The sequence below is a fragment of the Nicotiana tabacum genome, chromosome 3 (genome assembly GCF_000715075.1).
Source record: "Nicotiana tabacum cultivar K326 chromosome 3, ASM71507v2, whole genome shotgun sequence".
Classification (NCBI taxonomy): domain Eukaryota; kingdom Viridiplantae; phylum Streptophyta; class Magnoliopsida; order Solanales; family Solanaceae; genus Nicotiana; species Nicotiana tabacum.
The window spans coordinates 161,688,724-161,700,570 of NC_134082.1; positions in this window are offsets into that span (position 1 = coordinate 161,688,724).

Here is an 11,847-nt window from a genome sequence, read left to right on the forward strand (position 1 = left end):
CTTACTCACATTTGTAGTGACCTTTAATGGCGAGGCATTAACATTGATTTGTTGCTCTCAAACTTCGGCACAAACTTGCCTCCTTTCTTTATTTCTTTTTTATCCTTCACTTTGCGAGGTTCATAAATAGGTGGCCCTTGATTTCCACTTGAAGATACTTAGTTCCATATCATAGCACGTGTAGCCAATTCTTCAAAAGACTTAGGATTGATACCCTGTAGGATATAGCGTAGTCCCCAGTACATTCCTTAGATAAACATTTCTATTCCAAAAGTTTCACTAAGTCTGTCTTTACAGTTGAGGTTTGCATTCCTCCATCGATTGATGAAATCAAAGACTGGCTCTTCCTTCCATTGACGCGTATTTGTGAGTTCAACCATACTTATAGTGTTCCTTATGCTATAGAAGCGATTGAGAAATTCATGTTCAATTTGCTCCCAGCTATCGGTGAAACCATCCTCGAGATCAGTGTACCAATCAAAAGCATTTCCTCTTAAGGAACGGACAAATTGCTTGACAAGATAATCTCCATAGGTTCCAGCATTATTACAAGTTTCGACGAAGTATGTAATGTGTTGCTTTGGATTTCCTTTTCAATCAAACTGTTAAAAGTTTGGGGGTTGGTTACCTGTAGGCAGCTTGAATCTATCAATTTTTGCAGTGTATGGCTTTGCATATGCGAGAGAAGACTTGGCAGCAACATCGTACTTATCTTTGATGGTTCCTATGATGAAGTCTTTCAATTGGCCAATGTGAATAACCCCATAAGATGAAATCTGAAATTCTTTAGGAGTCGTTGTTTGCCTTGCAGATAAGTCTCCTTTATCTTGCATCATAGGGAGCTTTCGAGGTACATGACTTGAATCTTCTTCCATCATGCTTTTCACTCTATCTGTCAGCTTGACAATTTGATTATCTTGATCTTGAATATGCTTCGTCAACCCCTCAATTGCCTTTGTTAAATTTGCGAGTTGTTCTTCAATAGTTGAAGTTTTAGTAACCATTGCTTGGATAACTGTCGTGGATGGTGGAGCAAAGCATGGATTTCTCTTACACCAAACTTTGAGTGGAACAACTCACGTGGAGTGTTTGGTGCAAATCTAGTAATCAAGACAACAACATCATCCTCTGTGATGAGATTCTTAAATCTAGATGGGCTAAGTAGAGCCAATATCTTCTCAACAATTTCAGCAATGTTCACTCCTTCTTCCAATTCAGTTGGAAATGATCTTGCCCCCTTTGAGAATTGAAAATCAAATATAGGAACTGATGCAGACGGCATTTGAAATGTTTGTTATCCCAACAAGTTTTCTATATTCCTAGTAACAGGTCCTACGCTTTCCATAGTAGCATCCAACAAGTTTTCCACATCATATGAAAACTTGGAATCCGTAGCCTTAGCAGTAGTGAGTTTGAAGTTGATCTTCTTAGGAGCCATTTCTGTGTTCTTGAAATTTGGTAATTTGAAGAGATGAGAGGTAGAGATTGTCTCACTGGGCGTGCCAGAAAATTATAACAACATATTTTCATGTCAAGAAAAATAAATAATCAAGACTGGAAAATTGCGTAACAAATGTCGTATTTAATTTCAATAAATAATGAGTGTTACAATCTCTCTGGTATTCCTCTGATTCTTCAAGAATGTAAACTATCTTGATGAACTTGATTTTGGTTTTGATTCATGGGCTTGTAAAGCTTGGTCTTAAATTTCCTTCTTGAACTTGAATTTGGATTTGATCACGAATAAGTAATTTGTTCTTGAACACCTTGGTATTTGATTTGGCTTTATTCTTGATCTTGAACTTGAAGCTTGAGTGCTTGAACTTATAGCTTGTAGAGAAATCTATAGTGTTTGATCCATGAGCTCTCTGCTTGCTTCTTGTTATCATTTCTGGTGTCTTCTAGCTTTATGAGACCTATATTTAAAGTTGTATGAGGTGGGGTATGTAACGACCCGACCGGTCGTCCCGACCGATTGTTTTGAGTTGTAGCGCGTCCTTAAGTGGTTTGAGGCCTTGATCAGCTTCACCTCAGGTATTATGACTTGTACGCATGGTTAGAACTAGAATTTCAGAAGTTCAAAGTTGATTTGGAAAGAGAATTCTCATTTCTAAAGCTTTAAGTTGGAAGAATTGACTAAGGTTGGATTTTTGAGTAAACGATCTTGGAATCGAGATTTGAAGGTTCCAGCAGGTTCGTATGATGATTTCGGACTTGGGCATATGTTTGGATCGGGTTTGGATGACCTGGGTGCTTTTGCCATCTATTGTGGAAGTTGTCATTTTGGAAGAAATTCATATATTTGGGTTGAAGTGCATTTTCAATGTTATCGATGTCCGTTTTGGATTCCGAGTTTGGAAATAGCTCTGTATGGTTATTTTGGTATTGGGAGCACGTCCGGATATGGATTTGGAGGTTCGTAGGTCATTTCGAAGTCATTTTTCAAAAGTTAAAAATTTGAAGGTTTGTGAGAAGTTTTACTGGGAGTGGACTTTCTTATATCGGGGCCGAATTCTGATTTCGGAAGTTGGAGTAGGTTCATAATGTCGAATGTGACTTGTGTACAAAATTTGAGGTCAATCGGACGTGATTTGATAAGTTTTGGCATCTAATGTAGAAGTTTGAAGTTCTAAAGTTCATTAAGCTTGAATTGGGGTGCGATCATGATGATGTTGTTTGATGTGATTTGAGGCCTCGAACAAGTTCGTGTCATGTTTTGGGATAGGTTGGTGTGATTGGACAGTGTCCCAGGGGCCTCGGTTGTGTTTCGGGTGTGTTTTGGGTCATTTTGGGCTACGTTAGATGCTGATTTATTGAAATCTGGTGTTGTTCTTCGCGTTCGCGAGGATCCTCTCGCGTTCGCGAATAAGGATTTGGCTTTTGGGATTTTGTTCTTCTCGTGAGACTCTCGCATTCGCGAAGAAGGAAATCTCTGTTGCACAGGTCTGACTTCGAAGGCTCATATCCCACAATCTATAAGGAATTTGGAGATGATACAAGAATAAAAGTTATAGCCCTTTGTGTCTAGTTTTCAGAAAAGTAAATCATTTAACACTTGGATTTGTGTACAAAAAGTTATGGCGGGTACACTACAGGCAGTCCGGGAAGATAAAGAGGAAATTTGTGTTGCAGAAGGCTGACTTTTGTAGCTTATATCTCGAAATCTATAAGGAATTGAGAGATAACTAAAACATAAAAGTTGTATATTGGTGTCTAGTTTTCAGAAAGTTAAACCATTTACCATTTGGAGTTTTTTACAAAGAGGTATGGCTATTATACTATAGGCTGTTTGAGAAGAGTTTGGAAATAGCTTTCGAGCATTTTGTTCATCGCAAACGCGATGGGAGGCCCGCGAACGCAAAGAAGGGTTGCCTGGCAGTGTATAAGTCTGCAAAAATGAGTTTGGCTCATTTCATCTCATTTCCTCCATGGGAGACGACCTAGCAACAATTTTGGAGCTCCGTCTTCATCATCTATGTCAAGGTAAGTGATTCCCACCTATTGCAAGTTAAATACTTGGATTATATATAGATTGTAACATGGAAATTCATGGAAAATTTGTGGAAATTTTGAGTTTTGCTAGAAAATCTAAAAAATTGGTATTTTTGGATTTTGACCACAAATTTGGGCATGGAATTGAGAATAAATTATATTTGAGTTCGTGATGTTATGGGTAATGTTTATCTTAAAAAGATTTCGAAATTCGGGCACGTGGGCCCTAGGGTGATTTTTATCGACTTTTTGATCGGGGTTAGAAATGGTTATAAATTGGATTATAATGAGTATTTGAGTATATATTTATGGGTTTGCACAATTATTGACTAGTCTTAGAGCGTCGGGTATCGGTTTGAGTCGTCGGAATGGCTTGGGAGCCGAATATGGAACTTCGGAGCGAGGTAAGTCTCCTTTATAACCTTGTAAGAGGGAATTCACTCCATAGGTGAAATAATTCCATATATGCTTCTATTTGTGGGGGCTAAGTACGCACAAGGTGACGAGTATGCGTGTAGATACTATTATGCTTATGTCCGGGTAGTCTAGGATCCAAATCACGTTATATTTGTGATGCTTGCATCCTACTTGTTAATTTAACCATTTAAAACATATTGGAACTTGATAAAGGAATTTCAAAAGGTTAAACTTCACCTAATTAGGTTTTGGATGGGTCACTTGATCGTTAATGAGAATTGATATTTCTTTGAACAACAAACCTAAATAAATCCTTGATTTGGTTGTTTGAATGTGTTTATCTTTTGCGGAACGAGCCGAACGCCTCAGCAGATTAAATAGATCCATCTATGGTTCACGTCGTTCGACCCTCCAGCAGTGCACAATTTAATATTATGTTGGATCAGACCGTACGACCTCGGCATGATTTGCGCATGACTTAATTGATTGTTTTGGAATTATTGATAATTGATGTGATCTCATTAGCCGGAGATATAAATTGTTAAAAGATGAAAATAAATTTGGAAATCTCTTATTAACAAAAGATTGTTTACCTCCTTCATGTTATTGAGTTTACAGATGCCTTAGAAAATCTATAATTTATCATATTATCGGTATATTATTATTGGCCATAGTAAGTGTCGGAGTCGACCTCTCGTCACTACTTCTTCGAGATTAGACTGGATACTTATTGGGTACGCGTTATTTTCGTATTCCTACTATACTTGCCGTACATTTTGTTGTACATGCACATGTAGGTCTAGTGGCCTTGTGGGCGCAACAACGTCGTTGATACGGGGATTTATGTGAGCTACATCTTATGAGATGATTCGCAACCAGTAGAGTCTCCTTCAGAGTACTTGTATTTTTCTTTTCTGTCCAAATTTGTATTCCGAACAGTTATTGTATTTTTATTTTATTTTCTAGTAAATGCTCAGGTACTTGTGACACTGGATTTTGGTAGGATTATGGGATACTCAGTATTGAAATTGGAAAACATTATTATTATTATGTAAAGTTTGCCTTTTTACTAGTTAAATTCAAGGAAATTTATGATTTTAAAAAAAATTATGAGAATTTTGATTAACTATTTAGTGTTGGCTTGCCTGACAGTGGTGTCCGGCACCATCACGACCTTTAACGGATTTTGGGTCGTGACAACATGGTATTAAAGCACTAGGTTCACTTAGGTCTCACGAGTCATGAGCGAGTCTACTAGAGTCTTGCAGATCGATACAGAGACTTCTGTAGTTATTTTCGAGAGGCTATATGACTGTTAGGAGCACTCCCCTTCTTTATTCCTCATCGTGTGATTTGATTTTTTGAGGCTTATGCCTTTGTTTCTTTCATATTCAATCTTATATGACACGAAGCGCTTGTTATAAATTGAGAATTGAGGAATTGTGATGGTACTACAGATGTGGTGCAGGATGTTTCTCCTTGCGTATTTGATTGGGCTATTGTCATTGCCTTGCGGAAGGTCGTTCTATCATTTTAGATCAATATTAGTATTACCTAAAGTTTTGAGATTTGGCATTGATTGTTATGACAATTCATGCGTTGCTATCGTACAATGTGGTGTAATGGTAGGATGTTTATCTAACCGTCGAAGTAGGGAATGACTTGGAAGGATGTTTACTCAGTGCAAGATTCAGAGATTCAGTATTTTATTCCCGGTGGAGGAAAGGCAACCGGACTATGAGTGTTCGGGTTGGGTTGATGGAGTAATGATACTTGGTATTTTCGAGTATGGTGGAATCTTTATCTGTGATGTGGTGTCGTCATCCTTGACTGAATATAAAGGCTTAAGTTCGTCGGTGTTATGGTTTTCTTCAATTTGCCTTTGGAACAGAGTAATGTGAAAGGTGCGGGGGAAGCAGTTGTCAGAGATCGCAATGTGCGGTGGTTCAGGATCTAATCGGCATTCCTAGTGTTGATGGATCGAGAAAGATGATTTTCGGAAGGACTTAGAGCTAGTGACGATCTGTTAGTTCAAGTGCTACTGAGATGGATTTTGACTTAAGGCAACAAATGGGAAGCGAAGGATGAGGAAGGACATGTGAGAGGTATCTTGCGGTGGTTAAACTTCTAGAACGCCAAGTGTGAGAAGCAGGAGTCGAGTAGTTGCTTAAAGGATGAATTTGACCAAAGTGGGAGAGTGGCGGAGTAGCATATGGGTTCTGTGGTAGGATGACTACAGACCTTGAGAAAAGTGTAAAGAGATTTGGGATTCATGGTGGATAGTGACTAAGTCTACGGACTTAATATCGAATATTGGGTATTATATGGGGGAGATTGGATACGAGGAAGGAGTTACTTGATAAGAAGAAGGATACAACATGACTTTGGATTCAAATGTGTTGTCGCACCTTTAGTTGATGTCAATGGGGAGTGAATATGTTTGTACAGCTGGTGAATGGGCACAAACCCGAGATGGTTTATTAGTTTCGTAGTGATTGTGCTCAGTGCAGCATCATTGGAATGTTTCAAGGAATTTGGCAGGTCGATGGCGCAAGGTCATGTCATAGAGAAAGAATGAACCTTGGTGGTTTCCAGAGTTAGGCAATGGTAGCTTCGAGCTAAGTGGGAGAGGCCCACCGCCTACAATTGGATTGCATGGTTATCTACTTGTGAGGTTTCTAGTCATTGGTGTATTGGCGGGTTATTATGACTAAGGGAAAAGAAACATCAAATGGTGATTTGAGAAAAGGATTGAGGAATGTGTGCTATATTGGGCCTTATCGGTTCACGTGCTAGTAGGGCCTTGAAGTTAATTATATTCAGGACCAAGTCAGAGTGGGTGACTCTCAGCAACGGTCCTAGTGAATTCAAAGTTAAAATGCGGTGCCTAAGGATTTCAAGCCCGCAGTAAGATTAAGAATCGAACTTTTGCAGCGCATTATGAAAAAGGGGCTTGGAGTGTTCTATGTTATCTTCGGCTTATAGTGTAGCATTTGGAGGAATGGGGGAAAGTGACTTCGGATTCATAGAGGAATTTTCAGAATGGGTGCACCAGTAGAGAATATGAATATGCACACAAGGGGGGTATGAGATGGTTCATGGGATTTGAGACAGCATGGTCTCATGATATAAGGTCACTTAGGATGAGTGCGGATTTGGGTTCGCGAGGTTTTGGATGAAGCTATTATTATTCCTAAGGCAAGTCTAGAGTAAATTAGAAGAAGTCGTATCGGTTAGCAATGGTTGGATTGGCATGATGGTGGCAATGATCAGTTCTTTCAGCGTGTTGAGTCACACATGTGCTTTATGGCGGTACGTGTGAGGCTTGACGACCGCCATAATTGATTTTATTTGGAGGCATTCGAGTATTATGGCCTGTTATGTGTAGATGGATCTCGGAAGAGTAATTATGGTTTAGACCACTACTTGAGGTCGGTATTTTATGTGGATATGAGAATTCAGTCACGTGTTTCCATGGTTCTCTTGAAAAGAGTTAAGTAAAATGTTTTTATATGATGAAGTGTTTACCCTATTAGTGGTTCAGGAGTTATGATGCAATTATTATATTCTTGCGCATTTGCATGATTAAGTGCATCGAGTAGCATGGGATTTGGAAGTTAAGGATCAAGGTTGCAGTTTGGTATTGACAAGAATGTCACTAGCTCGGACGAGCAGGGACAAGGGATTCAAATGATTAGAGTGAGAGGATATTGTCTTCAGTGTCACCTGAGATCGACGTCATGTGTTAGAGGCTTTGTGTATTGATTTGCGGATCCTTGATTCACTTTACAGCATTAGTAAATGTCCGGTGGTATGGAGGTGCAGACTTGTTAACTGGTGCATAAGGTCGTGGGAGCGTATCCCACGCGAAGATTGTATCAGTATGACATATAGTCACTTTATTGAGTGAAGGATTGAAACCAAGTATGGAAATTCTGGTGCTATCATTCATGTGAGAAGTTATGCCTGAAGGGCGCTCAGTTCATTTAGTTGTGGATTGTGGAAGTTCATTCCGAATCGACGGTTGTTCTTGTGTGTCATGGGAAGAAGGGTTATTGTGTGTTACGCCCCGCAATATTACGTCAATATTACATCCCGCAGTATTAAATTGTGATGATGTTGCACCATGTAGTATTGTACGTTAAATTTGTCGTAAGACAATTGGCATTAGTCCAGGGAAAGAGATTATTTGGAGATTATAAGGATAATGCTATTTTAAACAAATGATGAGTAAATTCGTGAATGTGAGAGGGGAAGCAAGTCAAAGAAAATGAATTTTTCATCCAAGTTTGGCATATTGGGATAAAATACGGGCCGAGCGTTAATACTGGATATTTATGGACTAGTGCCATACAAGGAACTACATGACCATGCTAAAGTGTACAAGGTATATTAAAAGAGAGTCGTATTTTAAGTAAGTTGAGGTAATTCTTAATTATGCGAGTAATTAGTTAATTACTGGGTAATGAGATATTACCTAATTAATTGGGGATATATTGGATAAGTATTAAAAAAGCATAAGGTGGAAGCCCCCCATGCAATGGAATGGACCATATCACAAATTAAAAGGTGGAATCTAAGTGTCATGCAAATGACACTTACGTACAAAACTACAAGGACTTTAAAGGGTGGATGTAGTCTTCATTGGTTATAAGACTAATTCATAAAGATATGGATTCTCTTAATGAATCCAAGGTGTATAAATTTCAGCAAGGTAACGCTTATGTGCAGAAAATTTCATACAAAATTATACTACGTAATAACGATGAGATTTTGCGATTCTGAGGAAGTACGGTGCAATCTTTCCCAAGAATATCATACGAATTTTTTCCTATTCCGATCTGTCGTTACATGTTGTCACAAAGACGTGGGCTAGAGGGATTGTTAAGAGAATCGGCTCAGGTATGTTAAGGCTATCCCTTATTTCGTTTTGGCATGATCCAAATAATACAAATGAAACGAGCAAAATACACAACATTCATAAATGACTCTATTCATAGAAATACTAGAGAGTGTCTATATTCTTGATTCCCTATATGAATTATTATTTTATCTTATGTTCATGGGTCTCAGAAAAATACGTATTTGATAAAGTTCATCCGAAAGGCATGTGAATTTTTATGGCATTCCAAGAAAATCTTATTAACGTATTTCTTATGCATTTCATGCATTTATACATGTACATTGACCCGTGACTAGATGGAGTTATATATGCGTATATATATATGTATATGGGATATGAGAAAAGGTTACGGCGTTATATATGCATCACCACCTGATCAGCTAATATACGTTGATAATTTTGCCCACAGTGGCCGAGTTGATATGATGGGATGCCCTCAGAGGCCTGATGATGTTATGAAACATGTACCTATGCACGACATGACATTCATACGCATATGCATGACACTATAATTATTTCATGATTTACGGAGTTATCAAGACTAACAGGTTGAGTCATTTACTTTATATTCCTTCCATGTCTGTTATGTACTTATTTATGTGCCTTACATACTCGGTACATTATTCATATTGACGTCTCTTTTGCCTGGGGACGCTGCGTTTCATGCTCGCAGGTCTCGATAGACAGGTCGAGAATCCTCTAAGTAGGTAATCAACTCAGCGAAAGATGTTGGTGCACTCCATTTGCTCCGGAGTTGCTTGTTTGGTCAGTATGATTTAGATGTGTATTATTTGGTATGGCGGGGCTCTGTCCCGACCTTTATGACAATTATGTATCCTTAGAGGCTTGTAGATAGATTTCATGTACGTAAAAGATTGTATGGCCTTATCGGCCTATGTTTAGTATACGAGTGGTTATTTTGGCCTTATAGGCCCGTACGTCATATGTATAAGTTTGGATTACATGTTGGATCGTCCAATGTCGAGTAATTCTCCATGTTTTATTGTACTTATCTCATGACAACCTCTCTGGCTCGTTTACCTATGATAGTATGATATGAAAGATACGTTATGTAGGTACTCGGTTGAGTAAGGTACCGGGGTGCCCATTGCATTCCATCGGTTTGGGTCATGACAAAAGTGGTATCATAGCAATTCTGCCCTAGGTAGTCTACAAGTCGTGTCTAGTAGAGTCTTATTTATGGGTGTGTCGTGCACCACACTAATAAGCAGGAGGATACAGGACATTTAGGACTATCACTCTTTATTCTTACTCTATATCATGTGGTAGAACTCAGTTGTACGAATTCAAATTTCTAACTTCTATTTTATTCAGAATAAGACAATCCCTACATCCACAAGGACAGTTGGTAAAAGACATGGTTATGGAAGAGTTGAGTCAGATGAACTTGACTTTGCATCATGCTTATGATAAGTAAATGTGAGGTCTTCAGCAGATCATATGCATACTAAAAGGTGTAAGCCTCTTGATACAGAGTCTTGAGGCAAGAATACCTATACACATTTATGATGAAAAACAATGAGAGATTCAGAAGATAAATACTAGTTCAACAAACAAAAGAATCAAGATGAAGAAGAGTATGAGGCGCCCAGTTAATAAAGATTATCCGTATTTACCATTCAGGAAGAGAGATATAAGCATTTTGAGTTACCTTCAACAGTAACAAAGGTATGTATAATTCGCCACCCCAATCTAGGTTATGCTCAATGGGAGATAACAAATATGGTTTAAGAGAAGGACATAATATCACGATCCGGCTAGGGTTAGAGTGAGACAAAATGGTGGACGAATTGTTTGCGTTGGTTGATATTTCCGAAGGATATTGCAAATGTACTAATAGATCTCCTTGTGACACACCCAAATGGTGCATACTAAAATAGTACAGCTAGATATGAGTACTACAAAGATAGGAACTGAAAATCTTCAAGGATAAATATTACCATAGTATGGCTCCCGTCCCTAATAGAGGGAGAATGTTAGGCAGCCCGAAGAGCTAGTAGATGGAGCAAGGGAAGGTAAATGTCTTGTTAAAAGTTTCAGGATAACGTGATAATAAAAAATATTAGCAGGGAAGTACGAAGAGGGATAATGAAGCATTATGAGTGAGATGTGATACATGGATGACAACAGTAGAGTGTTACAGAATCTATAGTCAAATGAAGAAAGATATCGGAGGTGATGGTCCTTAAGACAACAAGAGAGTATAGGCCATACTGTCGCATTCTCATTTCGAGAAATAAGTTTGTGACTCTAACGTGATTAACAGAAGGAAAAGTTAGAATCTAGAGAAATAGAAACTAGTATAGATTGGTTAACAAGATAAACTAAACATGAATTAGGGACTGAGTGATTTAATAATAGTCGGTATCATGAGAATTTTAGATTTTGTCCCGACCATAGTAGAATGGACAACAGAAGAAAATTCAGGAGAAATTCAGAGAATGGTCATTCGGAAAATGCTTCCCTAAAGCAAATATTGTGAGCAAAGTTAAGCTTAAGGGACTGTATGTGCCAGTTACATTAAGTGTCACTCTCGCGAGTAAGGGTCATCGACGATGTGAAAAGATGCCAGAGATGAAAAGGTAAAACATCTAAACATAGATCATCATAGCACTAAATCTTAGTACCTTAGTACTCCTTTAAAGGTGGGAATATGGAGTGATGTGACATTAAGACAGAATTAAGTTGTTCTAGTAACTATGGAATGGTAAAGGAAGAGTGCGATAAAAATGAGAAAGGAATATAGTTGCACTTATCCGAATCTTACAGATATGCTATAATTCTAGAACATTATGTAAGCACGACGTTAGAAAAAGGAAGTAAGGGTTCCTGCCTGGAAGCTTATTGATAAATAATGAGCCAGTACAAAAGGGTAAGTTAGACAAAGGAAATAACCCAAGAGAGATTACGTGGAATATGGATATGAGAATGGGCCGACGAGTAGTTAGTAGTTGATTCAGGAAGAGCTTAGTCATGACTAGACAAAAAGTTACAGACAAATCAGCAGATCATGC